Source organism: Apodemus sylvaticus, chromosome 5 (genome assembly GCF_947179515.1).
Source record: "Apodemus sylvaticus chromosome 5, mApoSyl1.1, whole genome shotgun sequence".
Taxonomy (NCBI): Eukaryota; Metazoa; Chordata; class Mammalia; order Rodentia; family Muridae; genus Apodemus; species Apodemus sylvaticus.
This window is the reverse complement of record NC_067476.1, coordinates 32,390,712-32,407,083: the sequence shown is the minus strand read 5'-3', so window position 1 is coordinate 32,407,083 and position 16,372 is coordinate 32,390,712. Positions and strand designations below refer to the sequence as shown.

Below are 16,372 nucleotides of genomic sequence, written 5' to 3'. Positions count from 1 at the left end.
TTAGTACCTCTTACAATATTCTGTGCACTCCTACATCAAATAGTAGTCAAGAGAATGCTCCCATGGGCGTGTTCACAGGCCCATCCGATGGAGGCTGGTCTCCTGGTGAGGCTCCCTCTTCCCGATGTGTCAAGTTAACACCTGAGATCAGCCATCACAGTGCAGGATAATGTTTCCATCCAGAAGTCCACAGTCAGTAAGAATAAGATGTTTAAAGCTTAGGCAATACGTGAGTCCTGTTTGGTTGTATTTCTCTCTGTACAGGCAGTTTGTCCATGCTCCCATATCCAGGCAGCCTAGAACAAGGCTTTCCCGTCAGGCTGAACACCAGACCCCATCTTGTTTCTCTGTGATGATCACCACACACAGTCAAGCTGACTCTCTCTTGGGAACTCAGTCTCTCCTCTCCCCCTCCTGCCTTTCTACGCCATGCTCTTTCCATGCGTGTGACAATTTCTCTCTTCTTCATGTTTGACTGACAAGAAAGAAGCGGGGCAGGGAGCCGCAGATAGAGAGAATGAACCGGATTGGTCAAGTTCACCTAGGCAGTACAGGGCAATGGTGCCATCCTCCTGTGCCGTCATCTTCCCTTGCACAGTCATGGTTGTCTTCAGCACTCCACCCACTTAGCACCCACAGCTGGATGAGAGCAGAGCAAGACAATTATGCGAGCTCACCTCCCATCGTCATCCTTAGAGACAGCCCCTGCCTTTGTGCTGCTGCTCATCAGCTCCACTGCCGATCACCGGTCCTTCCTCCTCTTCTGTTCCATCCATGCCTTCTCTTCTTCCCTTGAGCCCTGGCATCTCTCCCCTCCTCCTCTCTACCGATGACCTTGTAGTTCATTTTAATGAAAAGGCAGAAGCAATGAGAAAAGAATCCTGATGTAGCCAGCCTGTCCGCGCATCTTCCTTACCCGCCTCCGCCTTCCTCCCGTGGCTTCGAGAATGACTGTGCACCTGTCTGCCCAACCCCAGCCTGTAGTGCGTTCGATTGATCTCCTGCCTACTCGGGACCTAGCTTCAGCAGTTCTCCTTGTTCTTACGCTGCCAGTCTCCCCCATCTCTACTGAATCACTCTCATTTGCAATACAGATGTCCTCTAGTCCTCCCATATTAGAACATCCTGGGTGGATGTGCTCCCTCCTCCCCTTGTCCGTCTCTCCCTTCCATTTCAGCAGGTGTTCTTCGCTCCTTTGTGCGGGGAGTAAGTTAATGGTCTGGTAAAGCCTATGGGCTCCTTCTCAGGACAATGTCAAATAAAACATTGGGCAACATAAGGAACACATGATATAATTATCAGTAATAATATTTTATCTGGTAAAATATTATTATTAATTTAATATAAAGGCAAGCTAAAATTACATTTTAATTTTTTAAAGTTTTTTACCTTTATTTTATGTGCATACGTAGCATACTTGCACATATGTCTATGTGAGTGTCAGATCTTGGAGATACAAACAGCTGTGAGCTGAAATGTGGTTGCTGGGATTTGAACCCTGGTCCTTTGGAAGAGTAGTCAGTGCCCTTAACTGCTGAGCCATCTTTCCAGTCCCCTACATTTTAATTTTTAAGTAAAAATAAAGCATACCACTACAAAAGTTCTCTTTAGTTATAACCTTTACACTTCTTAGGCTCCAAAAGTCTGTGCAGTGTTATAAGAGTTACAACTTCTCACTGGATCTATTAAATTTAAACAATGAAAATGACTCACCTCTGATAATATTGGTTAATAAGGTATTATGTATAGAAAAGGAATGGAGCAGTCTACGTTTCTCCCATAAAATATGCAGCTGGATTGAATGTTCCTGTGTCAATATCATAATCACTTGAAATCTAGCCCACTTATAAAACCACCTTGGCAACAGTGGTGAGCATGGTGTCTTAAGGTTTTTGTAGCTATCCCTATGAGATATAAAATACAATTCCCATGGACCATGAAGCAACAGACTGCTGATACTACGTTAATAATGGATGGAAATGAAGACAAGCTATAAAGTCAAAATAAGGTTTCAGTGTTTTGCCATCGTTCTTTGAATTATTTTCCCCCCTTGGGCATAGTCTTTGCACAAGGACATATTTTCTATTGAGTGTATACTTTTTCATTAAGAATGTAATTAGCATGTTCCATGTTGGGTTTCGTTACAGTATTTTCAGGCAAAGTTTGTTTCAATTGATTATCTTCATCCTCCTGCCCCACCCTGATCCTTTCTACCACCCCGCCCCCCATGGGCCTTCCATTTTCATGTCACCTGTCTTACTGCCCCCTCCCCTCCCTAAGGCCTTTTGTCTCGTCTTGAGATTTTCTTCTAGTTTGGAGCCTCTCCCCCTGCTCCCCCTCCTCATAAATGTTCGTGCAAACGTAAGCTAGGATCTGAATGTGAGGGACCCAGGCTTGTGGTTTCAGATCCAGTCCTCCCTTTGGCTTCCCTCTGGCCATTAAGGTTCTCAGGTACTTAATGCCTTCTCTTCTGACACATAAATCATGGAGTGAGCCAGGATGCAATCCTTCCATTTATTTTCTTTCTCTCTCTACACATTCTTTTATTTATGTCTCCAAAGTTATCACATCAGCCTCGACCACGTGCCTGAGTTTCAACCGCCCGTTACGCTATCCCCACATGGCTGCCCATTAGAAAAAACCAGTTTGCCCTGGGAATTTCATCTCCCAGTGTTCTCAAACCTGATTTTCTTTTGGCTTCTCCTCACTCAGTGAATTTCAGCTCTATTTCTCTGAGAATTTAGGCTAAACTCCTTACCGCGATGTTAACCCATCAGTGTGCTTGTCAGTTCTAACATCAGAGTATGTCTTGGAGTTAACCATTTCCTTACCTCAGTCCTGTGATCCTCTAAGGCTGATTCTCTGGAATAGGGCCCAGCCTCCTCACCATCCCCCAACCCCCTTATCCTATTATTATGTTTGGAAGTTTAGTAATCTTAGAAGCAACTCATCTAATTCTGCTTCTTTGGATTCAAATGCAGTGTGCACAGTGCCTAATGATATTCAAAGCTCTCAGGCACTGCTAATGGATGTGATTCCATAGTAACGGGTATTTCCTGTGAGTGACTTGTGGAGTTCATTCAGTAGCAAAATCATGAATATAATAAGATTTTAAATGATGCTCTGCAAGTTTGAGGCATGGCTCTTCGATTTTAGAAGCTTATTGTTAAAGGATACTTAGAAGTTGTTTCAGATATTCAAATGAAAGCATGACCTACATTCTTCAACATTAAGGGACTGTGCTGTCTCAGTCATGTGACTGCCAGACACATGAGCTGTGTCAGCTAACAGCACCTTCTTCTATTGTTCTTTCCACGAATCGGCAAATGATAAAAATGCTTCTGACAGCGTTAGAGTGCACGTAACTTTTAAGTGATTAATTAGGACTCTTGTCCAATCAGAACTATTAAATGGTAGTCAGGAGCCAAGGACTCCACTGGCTAAGGGAGCACAGGTGAAGGCAAGGGATCCCAAGAGATCCGGATGAGGAGGAGCCACAGGCACAGTGACGGAGGATGGAAGGTTGAGCTCTGTGTGAACGCATCTACAGACTCCATCTTGGAACTCTTGCTTACCCTGTCTAAAGGGGCTCATCCACACCACAGCCAACTCCCTAAATACTGCTGGATCAAGAATCCCAAAGGGTGAAAAATGCAGATAGCATACAGACTGTAAAAAACTTTGCTGGAAAAATGCCCATGTGACATATTTCATGAAGTGGACTCTATTCTTAAACCTTCTAGAGTAATAACACCAGATGTCTCTTATTCATTTCTTAGGGACTCCTACATTTTACATTTTATTTTTATTTTTATTCTGTAGATCATAAAGGTCTTGCAGATTTACTGCTTCTGCCCAATAGTCATCCATTAATGAAGACATTTAAAACAGATTAATGTGATCTATTGTCTTATTTTTTTTTTAAAAAAAACCTTTTTTATTGATTCTTTGTGAACTTCACATCATGCACCCCGATTCCACTCATCTCCCCCCTCCCCTTGGACCCATCCCCTCCACCCTTGCAACCTCTCCTCCAACAGAGAAAAAGAAGTCTCATTGTGGAAGCTGTTGTGTGTCACAGTGTGTTCAACAGCATACCCTTTTGTCTACACTTCTTTGTTTGCAAATGCTCATTGGAACGAGTCATTGGTCTGGTACTAGGCCTCTGGCTTCTGCTAAGCTATCAGTACTGCAAACTCACTAAGACTCCCCTCGGATATCCTGTGGTTGCCCTGTGTCATGGAGATCCTGTGGTTTTGGTACTGTAGAGTGTGCCCCTTCATGTATTCGGGCAGTTCATTGATGGGGTAGATGCTGGGGTGGCCCAACTCAAAGCCCTGGGTCTGGGCCTGAGAACTATCTGAGCTGGTCAGCCCTCCAGCTATCCCACTCTCATGACCTTGGGGCTAGGTCATCCCCAACCCCCTTTCTGCAACCAGGGTCAGCTCTACCCTGCTGCCCATGTGAGCGAGGTGCAGGGCCCGCTCTCCTGAGTGTTGTAGCCAGCAAGGAACAGGGCCAGTTCTCCCACTCTCATGACCCCAGGACCAGCTCTCCTGCCTGCCATAGGTGGTGAGGAATGAGGGGGGGGGGGAGGTGGGCATCTCTCCGTCATCTGTGCTCTGCACAGCAGATCAGAGGCAGGGCCGACCTGCCTGCAATCCTCAGTCCACAGCAAGCGCTACTGTGTTGCTCAAGTGAGGTGCAGGGCCGATTCTCCACAGTGCTGCAGCAGGTGAAGGGCAGGGCCAGCTCTCCTGCCTGCTCTAGGTGGCAAGGGAGGGTATCTCTCCATGTTCCATGCCTTCCTGGGAGAGGAGTGGGAGGACCAGCTCACCCCCAACTCCTACAATATGTGGGGCAGCTTTTCCAAGTACTATAGCTGGCTAGGGAAAGGGCCATCTCTCCTGCTTTCTCACCCCCCAGGGCAAGGTCTCCCACAATGCCTAGGTGAGGCATGAGGCCAATTCTATATAACCCTTAGACATCAACATGTCCCCAAGTGGCAGCCCAGACCAGGGATGCCTGACTGACCTTTGGTGGTAACAGACCCCTACTGCTGCAGGGTCGTGGACTCAGGCATGGCTCCTGATGGCAGCACAGGCCATGGTCCCAGGTGGCAATACCAACTACTCACAACAAGCTGTTCTTCACTACCCCGGAGTCTCCATTTCTGCCTCTCTCCACTGTGCCCACATCCTTCTGTTTCTCTTTCTCTTCCATTTCTCCACCACTTACTTGCTTCTTTTAGTGGTACCCAGGATCTTTGGGTGTCTAGGGTCATCTCAGGTGTGGTCTCAGGAGTGCTATGCCCTGCTTGTGAATTATGGCACTAGACAGGGGTCATCTGGGGCAGTCTACACCCCCAGGCCTGTGCAGTGCCAGACTGGTGGTCATTTCAGTCTAGATCCCTGCCTGAGCTCATAGCTCCAATCTGGTGGTCATCTTGGGTTCTCATTTTTTAGGGAATGTTAGGCTACTAATCATTCAGAAGTTCACAGGTCAGAACACTGAGAGGTAGACACAGTCTGTCTCCTCTCTGCCACCTACTGAAACACATGTGACACAGCAGCCACACCTGCAATGTCTCCAGGGTCAGGGGGACTCCTACATTTTAAACAGTTTACCTTCATCACATTGTAACATTCTCTGTGGTAATATTTATGTATGTGTATACATGTATGCATATATGTTAACATGTATACACACAGATGTATACCTTAGGAACATTCTGTACATATGTATATATGTAATATAACTGAGAGGTGTTTGCATGTACATGCATGAGTGTGTGTGTGTCTGTGTCTGTGTGGTTGTGTGTGTGTGTATGCATGTGCATGTTAGTTTTGAAGATCGTGTTTTACTGTGTGTAGCTCTTGCTAGCCTGGACCTTACCTGGTAGCCCAGGCTCACCTCAGCTGTGAGCCTCCTTCTTCCCCTGCCAACTAAGTAAAGTTCTTGAGTTGTAGGCTAGCATCACCATATTGGACAGAGAGCTTTAGAATAATTCCCCTTGGATAGGGCAGAGAGAGAAACTCATGGAGCATTTAAGAACTATAGCATGGTGTTAACATGCCACTTTGCTTCAATCTTACTTTATCAGTAATGGTGCTGATGGGATGCAGGGATGATATCCTATCCTTCATCTTACTTAGGAGGAAACGGATGGTTTGGGTGCACAGGAAACCTGGGAATCAGTCTCTGCCTGAGTCTTCGCTCCTTCTTCCACTTTGTAAACACAATTTCATTGAAGCTGAAAAACTACTCTTTCCCATCAAGGATTGGGAAGGCCATTCTGAGATCATCTGGCCAAGAATCGGTAATTTTGTGGTTGGAATGGAATGTCTGCTAGATACTGTCTTGGCCCCTGGTCCGGTTCCACTCACTGGCAATATCTGAAAGGCCATGTGAATGGCTCCCGGTAGCTGTCCACAAGCAAGGGGTCACATGAGGTCATAGGCCAGAGGTCAGGAGTGAGGAGCAGAGAAGGGAAGCTCAGGTCTGCAGGACATGGACTCTTGTGATGTGGAAGAAAGGTACACCTAAGGGCAGTCTCATGGAATCTGGAAGACAGGAGAACAGCACCTAGAGGGAAAGGGATGACATCAGAGGCATGTTTAGAATGAAAGCAACAGCCAGTTGGGGTTAGATGGGACCAGACATATAACCTGGGGTCTGGCCTGCAGTTTGTCTTGCTTATTTAGAGTAGTTAATTTTTCAAATATGCAAAGTACTATAAGGAGGTCCCTTTTACCCAAGTCACCACCTGTCATCTCACACGTACTAAGGTGGGGTCTCTGCAAGCCTGGCCTTTTTTCTTTCGCAGTTCTGGGTATTGCACAAGGAGCGGGTGCTGTTCCCTGACAGAAGCTGGCAACCCTCCTAGACTCACAAATATGAGCATGGATAAATTCCAACTCGAAGTTATTTTGCAAGCAGGCTGAGTCAACAAATCTTGGATATTGACTGGGTTTAGTCCTTTAGAAACTGACTCAATATTTTATGAAACTGACATAGAAAGTTCAGGAGGGGTCCTCAAAATAATGGAATTTAAAATAGGGTTTGTGATTGCTACCAAATGTGTGGGTCTACAAACCACAACTGCCTTTATTAATATCTTTTTGAAATTTCTGATTGTCAAGAAACTCCAGAATACATGTCAAAAGTCTGGCATTGGAAATGTCATGGAAATATTGGAAGTGCCTGCCTCTCACAGGGAACATTTCATAAGAACTTGATATTGGGAGAAGAGTGCCCACCAGAAGCTATGAGGATGTTAGCATCTTAGTCTGTTTTCTATTACTGTAGCAGACTGGGTAATGAGAGACAGAGATAGAGACACAGAGACACAGAGAGACAGAGACATACAGAGAGACAGAGACATACAGAGAGACAGAGACATACAGAGAGACAGAGACAGAGACAGTTGTTTTCCCTCACAGTGCTGATTTGTTTCTAATTTTAGTTTAGAGTCAAAGGAATTATGTACCCAAGGCTGGCCTTGAACTCTTGATTATCCTACGTCTACTCTCCAAAGTTCTGAGATTCCAGTTCATCCTACCATGTCTGTTTCATAGTTTTAGAGTGGGAGAAGCCCAAGCCCAGCATTTGCTTGACTTCTGTTGAAGGGATCATGTTACATCATGTTATGGCAAGAAATAGACAGTGGTGTAGGAAGAGAGAGAATGAACTAAAATATAGCAATGGAAGACAAGTATGTTTTTATATCCCCTACTGGGTTCAGCCCCAGAAAAACTAGAACTCACTCAAAGAGGAAGGCATTGATCCAGTCACAAGAGTCTATATCCATGATCCAATTCCCCCTGCCCCCCAGCATTGAAGTAATATCATAAGAGCTTCTGGAGGGCAAACTCAAACAATAGCAGTTTGGTTTCATGACAAAAGGTTGGTCTGAGGCAGAGAGGTTATCTGGTGTTATCCTAGAGGACTCAGAACAACCACTGGAGTCAGGTATAGTCTCCATCTTAAGAGTTCCTAAACTCTTCTATTGTGGGACATCTGGGCTGTTTCCAGCTTCTGGATATCACAAAAAAGGCTGCTATGAACATAGTGGAACACGTGGCCAGGTGGCATGGTGGCATCTTTTGGGTATATTCCCAGGAGTAGTATAGCTGGCTCTTCAGGTAGATCTATTTCCAATTTTCTGAAGAACCTCCAGATTGATATCCAGAATGGTTGTACCAGTTTGCAATCCCACCAACAATCGAGGCGTGCTCCTCTTTCTCCACATCCTTTCCAACATGTGTTGTCCCCTGTGGTTTTGATCTTAGCCTTTCTGATTGGTGTAAGGTAGAATCTCAGGGTCATTTTGATTTGCATTTCTCTGATCACTAAGGACTTTGAACATTTCTTTAGCTGCTTCTCAGCCATTAGAGATTCCTCAGTTGTGAAATCTTGGTTTAGTTCTATACCCCATTTTTTGATTGGGTTGTTTTTGGTGATTAGTTTCTTGAGTTCTTTATATAGTTTGGATATTAGCCCTCTATCAGATGTGGGGTTAGTGAAGACTTTTTTTCCCAATCTGTAGGTTGTCAAAAGGTTTGGTGCCTAATTTTGAGGTGTGGAACCTTTCAAAGATAGGACTTCCTGGATGGCTTTTTAGTTATTGTGAACATGAAAGGGAACATGGGATCCTTCCTCATCTGACTTTCTTCCTGACCATAAGACAAGCAGCTTTGCTCCAACGTGTGCTCCCATCATGCACTCCTGCCACGATGAACTGATTTTCTCAAAGCAATGGGGCCAACCAGCCATGGACTCGACACCTCTAAAACCGCGAACCAAAACAGAACGTTCTACTTACACATTTATTATCTCAGTAGCGGATGTCCGACTAATACAGAATCCTCATAAGGGACAGAGGGAGAGAGGAGGGAGAGAACACTGTGAGAAAGACTCAGGTTTTTGTTTGTTTTGCTTCTTTGCAAATGGAGGAATGGGTTTGTGAGGCAAGAAAGGCAGGTGGCTTATGAGAGCCAAAAGCAAAACTGATTCTCCCTGGGGGCCGCTTGAGGAACATGCCTGTCCTGACACTTTAATTTCAGGCCAGTAAAACTCAACATTTTCCCACCTTTTCCTCCCTTCCTTCTAGCACTGGAAAAGTCACAAGTCATATAAACCCTTCATTCCTTCCTTCGTCCCTTTTCTGCATCCTCCCGCTCTATTTTTTTGAAATATGGTCTTGCTATGTAACTCTGGCTGGCCTAAATACTATGTAGTCCAGGTTGGCCTCGAACTCACGACAATCCTCTTAACTTTGCCTCTCTAGTGCTGGGATTTCAGACCTAAGCCACTATGCCTGGCTCCGTTTTTGACTTCTGAGTCTCCAGAATTATGAAGTAACAATCCGTGTTGACTTAGACCGCGGGCTCCTGGTCGTTCATCCCAGCAGCAGAGGCAAGGACAGACTGAAGGAGTCTGCGGATGAGCAGCACCTCAGTTGCTGCCATCCACATCGCTTTTAACGAGGTTTACCAACTGACTGATGCTTACAATTGTCCCTGAGAGTAGATTACAAAATTAGGGCTTGTTTACAAAGGATATTGTTTGTAAAACTGTCAGTTTCCTAAAGTAATCAGATATGTTTTAACTTGGCAAAAAAACCAACCAACCAACCAAACAAACAAACAAACAAACCCCTAAGGATTCTAAGGCCAGTTTTCAGGCTCTTGAAGATGCAGCATAAGCTAGGCACTTGAGCACTGTTTTTCCTGCTTAGTACTATCACTGTCAGAATGCATGTTTTTAGTGGACATTCTTTCCTGGTAAAATACAAAACCAAATTATACATTGTAGAACCGATGTTGGTATATTCTATCCAAATGTGCCAATGTTATACATATCTGGTAAGTATCGAACTGAGTAAACAAGTCAATATCTGAAAATATGAAGTCTATGAAGAATATGAAGTCTATATGGAGTTTATGAAGACTCCAGACTGGTGAGGTTAAAGAAAAGGTGAAAGGCATAAAGCAATGTTTGTGTTACAACTGTTTTACTCATGTTCATTAGTATTCACTCAGAAAAACATATTCCAGTTTCTAATAATTTTTAAATTGCTGGCTCACTCACTGAGTACCACACCCGGATCACCAGACAGAGGGGAAGCTAATCAGAAGGCATTTCCTCTGGAGGTCACAACCTTTGCAAGTAGCTTTGTCGCTGGAGTCGATGTTCATTGTGGACAGAAGGAAAACAAGCTAGCTAGAATGCAGCCTGGCACAATGTTCAGGCTCTTAGCTGTGCAAAGGAAAAATTCCAATCTGAGTACTCGCTGTGCCCTGCGTGGCTTTGGAGTTGATTTGACCGGGGCAGGGAGAGAAGAGAGAAGGGAGCACAGGGAACTGGGACTTCGTGGGCTGGCGCTCGGATGGAGGCTCACCAGCGGTAGCCTGGAAATCCACAAGGAGCTGGGTTTGGCTAATCTCCGTCGTAGGTCTGTGCAGGGAAGCTCCACTAAGGAGGAAGCTGTGGTTGGTAGTTTCTGCACACAGTGGCTAAAACACTGTGTGTGAACCAGAGGAAGGCTTTGCCATTTCTCTGCTTCCAACGTGGGGAAGGATTTGTCATTTCCATGGGTCTTTGACAGAGATGTGCTGTCAATAATACACATTCATCCAGGACTTCATCACTTGTGGGTTTCTCCCTACCACCCCCACCCCACCCCCCGCCATGTGTGTGTGTGTGTGTGTGTGTTATTTGTACTTGTAACTACTACCACCTAAAAGTATGAAAGTTAAGAGTCAATAGGGTGTGGGAGGAGAAAGCAAGAGCGCACCCAACATGGTGATGCAGAGGCGGGAGGGGGAGGGGGAGCTTGGGGAAGAAATCCTAAGGAGTCACTATTCCTGCTGGCTCTATCACAAACCACCTGATGGAAGCCCAAGGGTGAGTATCTCTGTAACGTGCTGCACCTAAGGCCTTCTTCATTCGGTAACTTTACCATGGAGGTGAGTGCCGTCATATCCAGGACTTTATCCAGCCCATTCCTACTTTGATTAGACAGAATTCCCAGTAGACCTGACTTAGCATGGCCCCAGAGCCGTTGAGAAGTGACTGCCTTGGCACCTGGGAGCTGAGGCAGCCCTAGCCCCGGAGCCGGTCTTAATTGTTAGCTCAGGTTGAGACCGTCGACAGTTCCCAGAGCTTTGGGGAACACAGACTCAGCCGGGGCCTCTCATGTACCTTTTGATTTGGGGAAACGCTTTTCAGCCAATTGCTATTTGAATCTGTTGTGGGCAAACAGAGACATTTTGAATTTTGCAGCCCCTGCGCACAGAGTAAAGCTATAGCGCACATGCCTTTGTCAGCGATGACTGCTGTGCCCACACCAGTGTGTACACCTACATCACCACACAAGCAAGGCATGGATGTCTGCGTGCGTGCACGGTAGCCACAGGCCCGGCAGTTATGCTCGATGTATTTATAGGTTCAGTAGCCAGGGAAGAGCAGTGTTATGTAACACTGGCAGCTCTCTGTTTAGGGAAGTGGCCTTATTAGAAAGAGAGATGCTGTTCAGGGAGCCAGGGCTGGTATTTTCTTGCACAGCTGAGGCAGCTGCTGAGCCGCCTCTGCTAAGCCAGCGATGGAAGGAAGGTAAATGGGTCTCCAGAGATGTCCAGATTTGTCTCCTGCTCGCTACAGGTTTGCCGCTCTCTTTCCTTGATGTAAGACATTTGCAGAGGAAGACATAATATAGGCTTGCCAATCCTATTATGCCCTGCGTGTGGTTCCATGCTTAATGCATATTTTGACTGGCTGAATGCCTGCTCTATTAAACAAAACTAATACACAGCTGTATGGCAACTGGAAGACACGGACCGTGTCTGTTTTGGCAGAGAACATAGTTTGAGGTATATATCTTCATGAGAAAACTGTCAGCACCTGTATTTCCCTACCCTGCCTTTCTGGGTTTTGTTTCGACACATTGGTTCTGCCTTGCCATACAATGGCAGCACAGTGGAGCTCCCGCCAGTTTTCAGCTGAATGCTTTCCTAGCTGAAGAGCAAGGAGAGCACACCAGCACCTGGTTCGAATCACGGTGCAGCCTCCTCACGCTGCCTCACGCCTTCCAACTGTGTGCTTACCCCGGACTGAGCTTTTATCAGTCTTCTGACCTATTTAATCTTGTTTAGCCCATTACCAATACCTTTTAGATTCAAGTTCACCATGGGGTCTTTTGGAACTTCTAACTTAGACTCTGGAGTGGATGGACATCCCGCAGAGAACCAGCCAGTCTTGCTAAAGCCTTCCAAATGAGCAAGTCATCTTTACGTTCAGAATGGCTTCATTCTTTCACAACAGGATGCTATTTTGGATATCCAACCTGTCTTCTTATTGAAGTGTTTGTGCCAAAGGCAAGCTGAGTTCGGTTAGCTGACTGTTGCTAATCTAACAGCATAAGGAGTTTTACAAATGCCTCCTTTTTAAACTTTGAACAAATAACTTGCTTATTAAGGCAGGTGACTTTTAGTGCCAGAGTCTCTGAACTTTGGAACTCCTGGTTTTCTAGGCCAGGTCCTCCTCCTCTGGGCCTGTCTTGTGGACTGTGGAACATTTGTGACATCCTCACTTTCACCAAGCATGCATCCGTAGTACCTCTCTCCACAGAGGTCTTGAAACTGAAAAGTATCTTGGGATATGGTTGGATGTCCCATGGGGTTATTGCTCCCCACTGGCAAGTTACACTCTACGGCAGTAGTTAAAAAGCTTTGCCTGCATCAGGACCCAGCAATGACATTTCCTCCTATGGGCTAGCAGCCCATCTGGATGCTGTCGACTTCAGAAATTCTGTGCTAGGCATGAGTGCCCATTAAGTACTTTATAATTCTTATAAACAGGTAGACATGTGTGTTTCTTTCCTTCCTGTGAACGATTTCTAATCAAGGTAAGATTTTTAAAATGTTTTATTGTATGTGTTTGTTCGTGTTTGTGTGTGTGTGTGTGTGTGTGTGTGTGTGTGCATATGGAAGTCAGAGAACAACTGGTGTGAGTTAGTTCTTTCCTCTCACTATGTTGGCCCCAGGACCCAAGACCCAGGAGCTGAACTGAAGTCCAGCCTGGTGGCAAGTGATTCTATCCAGTGAACCTAACTTTGGAGAAACTGCTATAATTATTCTGACAGATATACATAAGAATAAATTTCTCCATCACATCTTATACTCACAGCTTATTGCATCTCTCAGTCCTCACCAGGAAAGCCTTTTTTTTCCTTTTGCTGTAGATAATATAGTGACACATAATGTACAATATGTGGAGAGTAAGGGACCGTGGAGTACGCAGCCCTAAGTGGGACATCTCAATCATACTGCCTCCTTTCCAAACTCAGGCATCTTTGCTGACAAGGGATGGGAAGAGTCTGGGAGGCAGAGGGAGTGGATGCCTGTAGCAACCCTGTATTTGCCACACATGATGGTGTAGTTGTGTACATGAACTCGCGGTAATTGGAACTGCATGCACAAGACTTGCGTGGGCTCAAACCAGCCAAAATGGCAGCATTGGTAGGGGAGGACTCATGAAGTCCCACCCCATATGATGACATAATCAGATTTGGTGGTTGCTGGGGGAGGAAGAGCCAATTTTCTCGAGGAATGCTGCCCATTCTCTGGTAGATAGTTCTATGCTCATACATGTACAGACAGCACTAAAAGAACAGAGGTGGGGGAAACAGAGAGTCAGTAACAGAGACAGAGAGAAAGGGGGCAGAGAGAGAGAGAGAGAAAGAGAGCGCAGAAAAACAGAGAATGAGCATGAAATTGGGAAGATAGGGGAGAAATTGGAAGGAAGGGAATCGGGGTAGATTTGATCCAAACACATTATATTCATATATGAGTATCAAATAAAATATTTGAAAAATAGATTATAAAAAGATTTGTGTTTTAGTTAACTCTTTTAGAACTGGTGATAGTCCTATGTTGAACGCTTTATTTTATAGTAGGCCTTTAAAGAAAGTTTTAATCTTGGCATGAATATTTTGTGCTGTAATCTGTTTTATTCTTTCACATGTTCATGTAAGATGGAAGGTGGCCCAATTTATATCCTTTTTGACTTCGCTTGTATTTCTTCTTCTTCTTCCTCTTCCTCCTCCTTCTCCTCTTCCTACTCTTTCTCTTTATCCTTCTCCTTCTCCTCCTCCCCTCCCCTCTCCCCCTCTTTTCTCTTACTCCTCATAATAATAATAATTAATAATTCTTCTTATTATTATTCTTATACCTATTATTATACAACAAATATGAGGGGAGTATCAGGAAGTCCTGTAGGAGAAATGCCTTTAAGTTCTGATCTCAGGAGATCAGAGACTATAATCCAATAAAGATACCTAGGAATGTCCGGAAGGGACCCACAGACAAGTTAGCCACAGACTTTGCTGACCTAAACCTTCCTCCCTTCCTAGATTTATTATGACTAGTTTTCAGCACTGCTGCCTCTTAAATAGCAAACCAAAAAGGCCAGCATGTTCCCATTCTAGTCAGACTCAAAACTAAAAGGAAATTTGAGGAGATGATCAGGGGACTTAGCTCCGTGTCGCATAACCTTTGCCTTTAGGTCTGACCCCTGATGCCGAGTTGGCATGGTGGCCCATGCCTGTCCCGCAGTGGCACTTGGCAGGAGGAGGCAGGGGCATCATTGGTTAGTTCAGGATCCTCCTCACCTACACGGGCAGTTTGAGGCAGGTCCATATGAGCGAGACCTGTGAGAAAGGGCCGTTGTCTCTCAGGCTGTGCAGTGCCTTCCCTCTGCCTCACTGGAGATGACTTCCGTCTCTGTGTGGAGCCATTCCTGTTTTGTTTGTCTGTTTGTTTGGGAATTTCAAATATGTTTATTAGGTACTTTGATCAAATCCACCCTTTCCCTCCCTTCTAATTTCTTCTCTACCCCATCCCCACTGCCATTCCTACCCAACTCCATATGCTCGTTTCTAAAACCCATGGAGTCCATGGGTTTTAGATCATGGATAGCCTCTCAGAGGCTGCATTCTTGAAGAATATTGACACTTCCCACCTACCCAATTACAGCCATCAATTGCCAATGGCTCCTCAAATAAGGGCGGGTCTCCTGAACCCCTTCCCCCTCTGGGATCGCGTTTTGGCTGGCTTGATCTTGTGCAGGTCTTGTGCATGCTGTTATTGAAAATCTTCCTTGACTGTCTGTCTCCTGATGGGCTGACCCAGATTTCTTTGCCGTGATCTATGTAACTCTTTCATCGACTGTAACCCTTCCTTCCTTGGTTCCCCAGGGTCTTTGTATTTCTTCAAGTGGCTCACCCCTGAAACCAAGCAGGGCGAAGGATGCCGGGAAGGTACTTGGGAGGCCTATTTTAGCAGGTCCTGGGCTGAGAATACCTGCTCGGGTATTCTGATTGACCTTAACTATCCCGAGTGTTGCAGCGGACTAAAACCCCCCTTCTCTATCATTGGGCAAAAAGCACAGCTTCTCTTTGCCTTCCAAACGGTCCCTGCATGGTGTCTGCTTTCAAACTTCCCAAAGTGCTCAAGTTCACCACCTCGCCCTAAATACATCACTTTTTATCTTGTAAGGCCTGGGGACACGGACATCAGCAGCAAATGAGGTAGCTCCTCATTTTCTGTTGTTAGTGCCTGGCGTGCCCGGAAAAGTCCTTTGCTGAAATGAGGCTCTCCTGGTGCCTTGTGCCTGTCTCCAGATGCCTTCTTCGCCCAGGTTCTGAAGCAGCAGATGCTATCTTTACTTTCCCAGCTGCAGTTCTGGTTTCTAACCCAGACCCCCAGAGCCCCTTGAGGAGGATTTGAGGACTTTTGATCCGCCCGTGACCCCTTTGAAACACCAGGGCATGATGCTCTTTATCGCTGCATGTCCAGTTTGCTATTTCTCGGTATCAGTTTCTTTTATTTAGAAATGGTGCATTGACCTAATTGAAGTTTTCTTAGCCTACCTCAGCTCACAGTCATGGTGTGTTTGAAGCAGGGCTTGACTTATTGGCTTCCCTGGCCTGTCAATCACACGTAGAATGAAGGGGACTGGCAAAAATGGCTGAAATATTTCACTGGAGCAGGTTTATTCAGGATCAATTAGTATCTGAATCTAATGCATATACTCAATGTGATAATGCTATCCTGAATCTCCGGGATTATAAAAGGAATCACAGCAAACTGGTGAAATCTGATAAATGCTTGAGATTTTATTAAAAAAGAGGAGTCAGGGCTGGAGAGAGGGCTCAGCAGTTAAGAGCACTGGCTGCTCTTCCAAAGGACTCTGGTTCAAATCCCAGCAGCCACGTGGCAGCTCACAGCTATGCTTGTAACTCCTATCCCAGGGGATCTGACACCCGCACACAGACATATATGCAGTCAAATCACCAATGTAAATAAAATAA

At 45.4% G+C, this 16,372-nt stretch overlaps 1 protein-coding gene and 1 non-coding gene across 3 annotated transcripts in view; one reads left to right on the top strand and one right to left on the bottom strand.

Moving 5' to 3' along the window:
• Cacnb4 (calcium voltage-gated channel auxiliary subunit beta 4) overlaps window positions 1-16,372 on the top strand; it is a 251,703-nt gene that overhangs the window by 165,969 nt on the left and 69,362 nt on the right. The window lies entirely within an intron of this gene.
• On the bottom strand, window positions 5,468-5,600 carry LOC127686548 (small nucleolar RNA SNORA17). Its single transcript, XR_007978163.1, has one exon. It is a non-coding gene; the product is annotated as a small nucleolar RNA SNORA17 (small nucleolar RNA).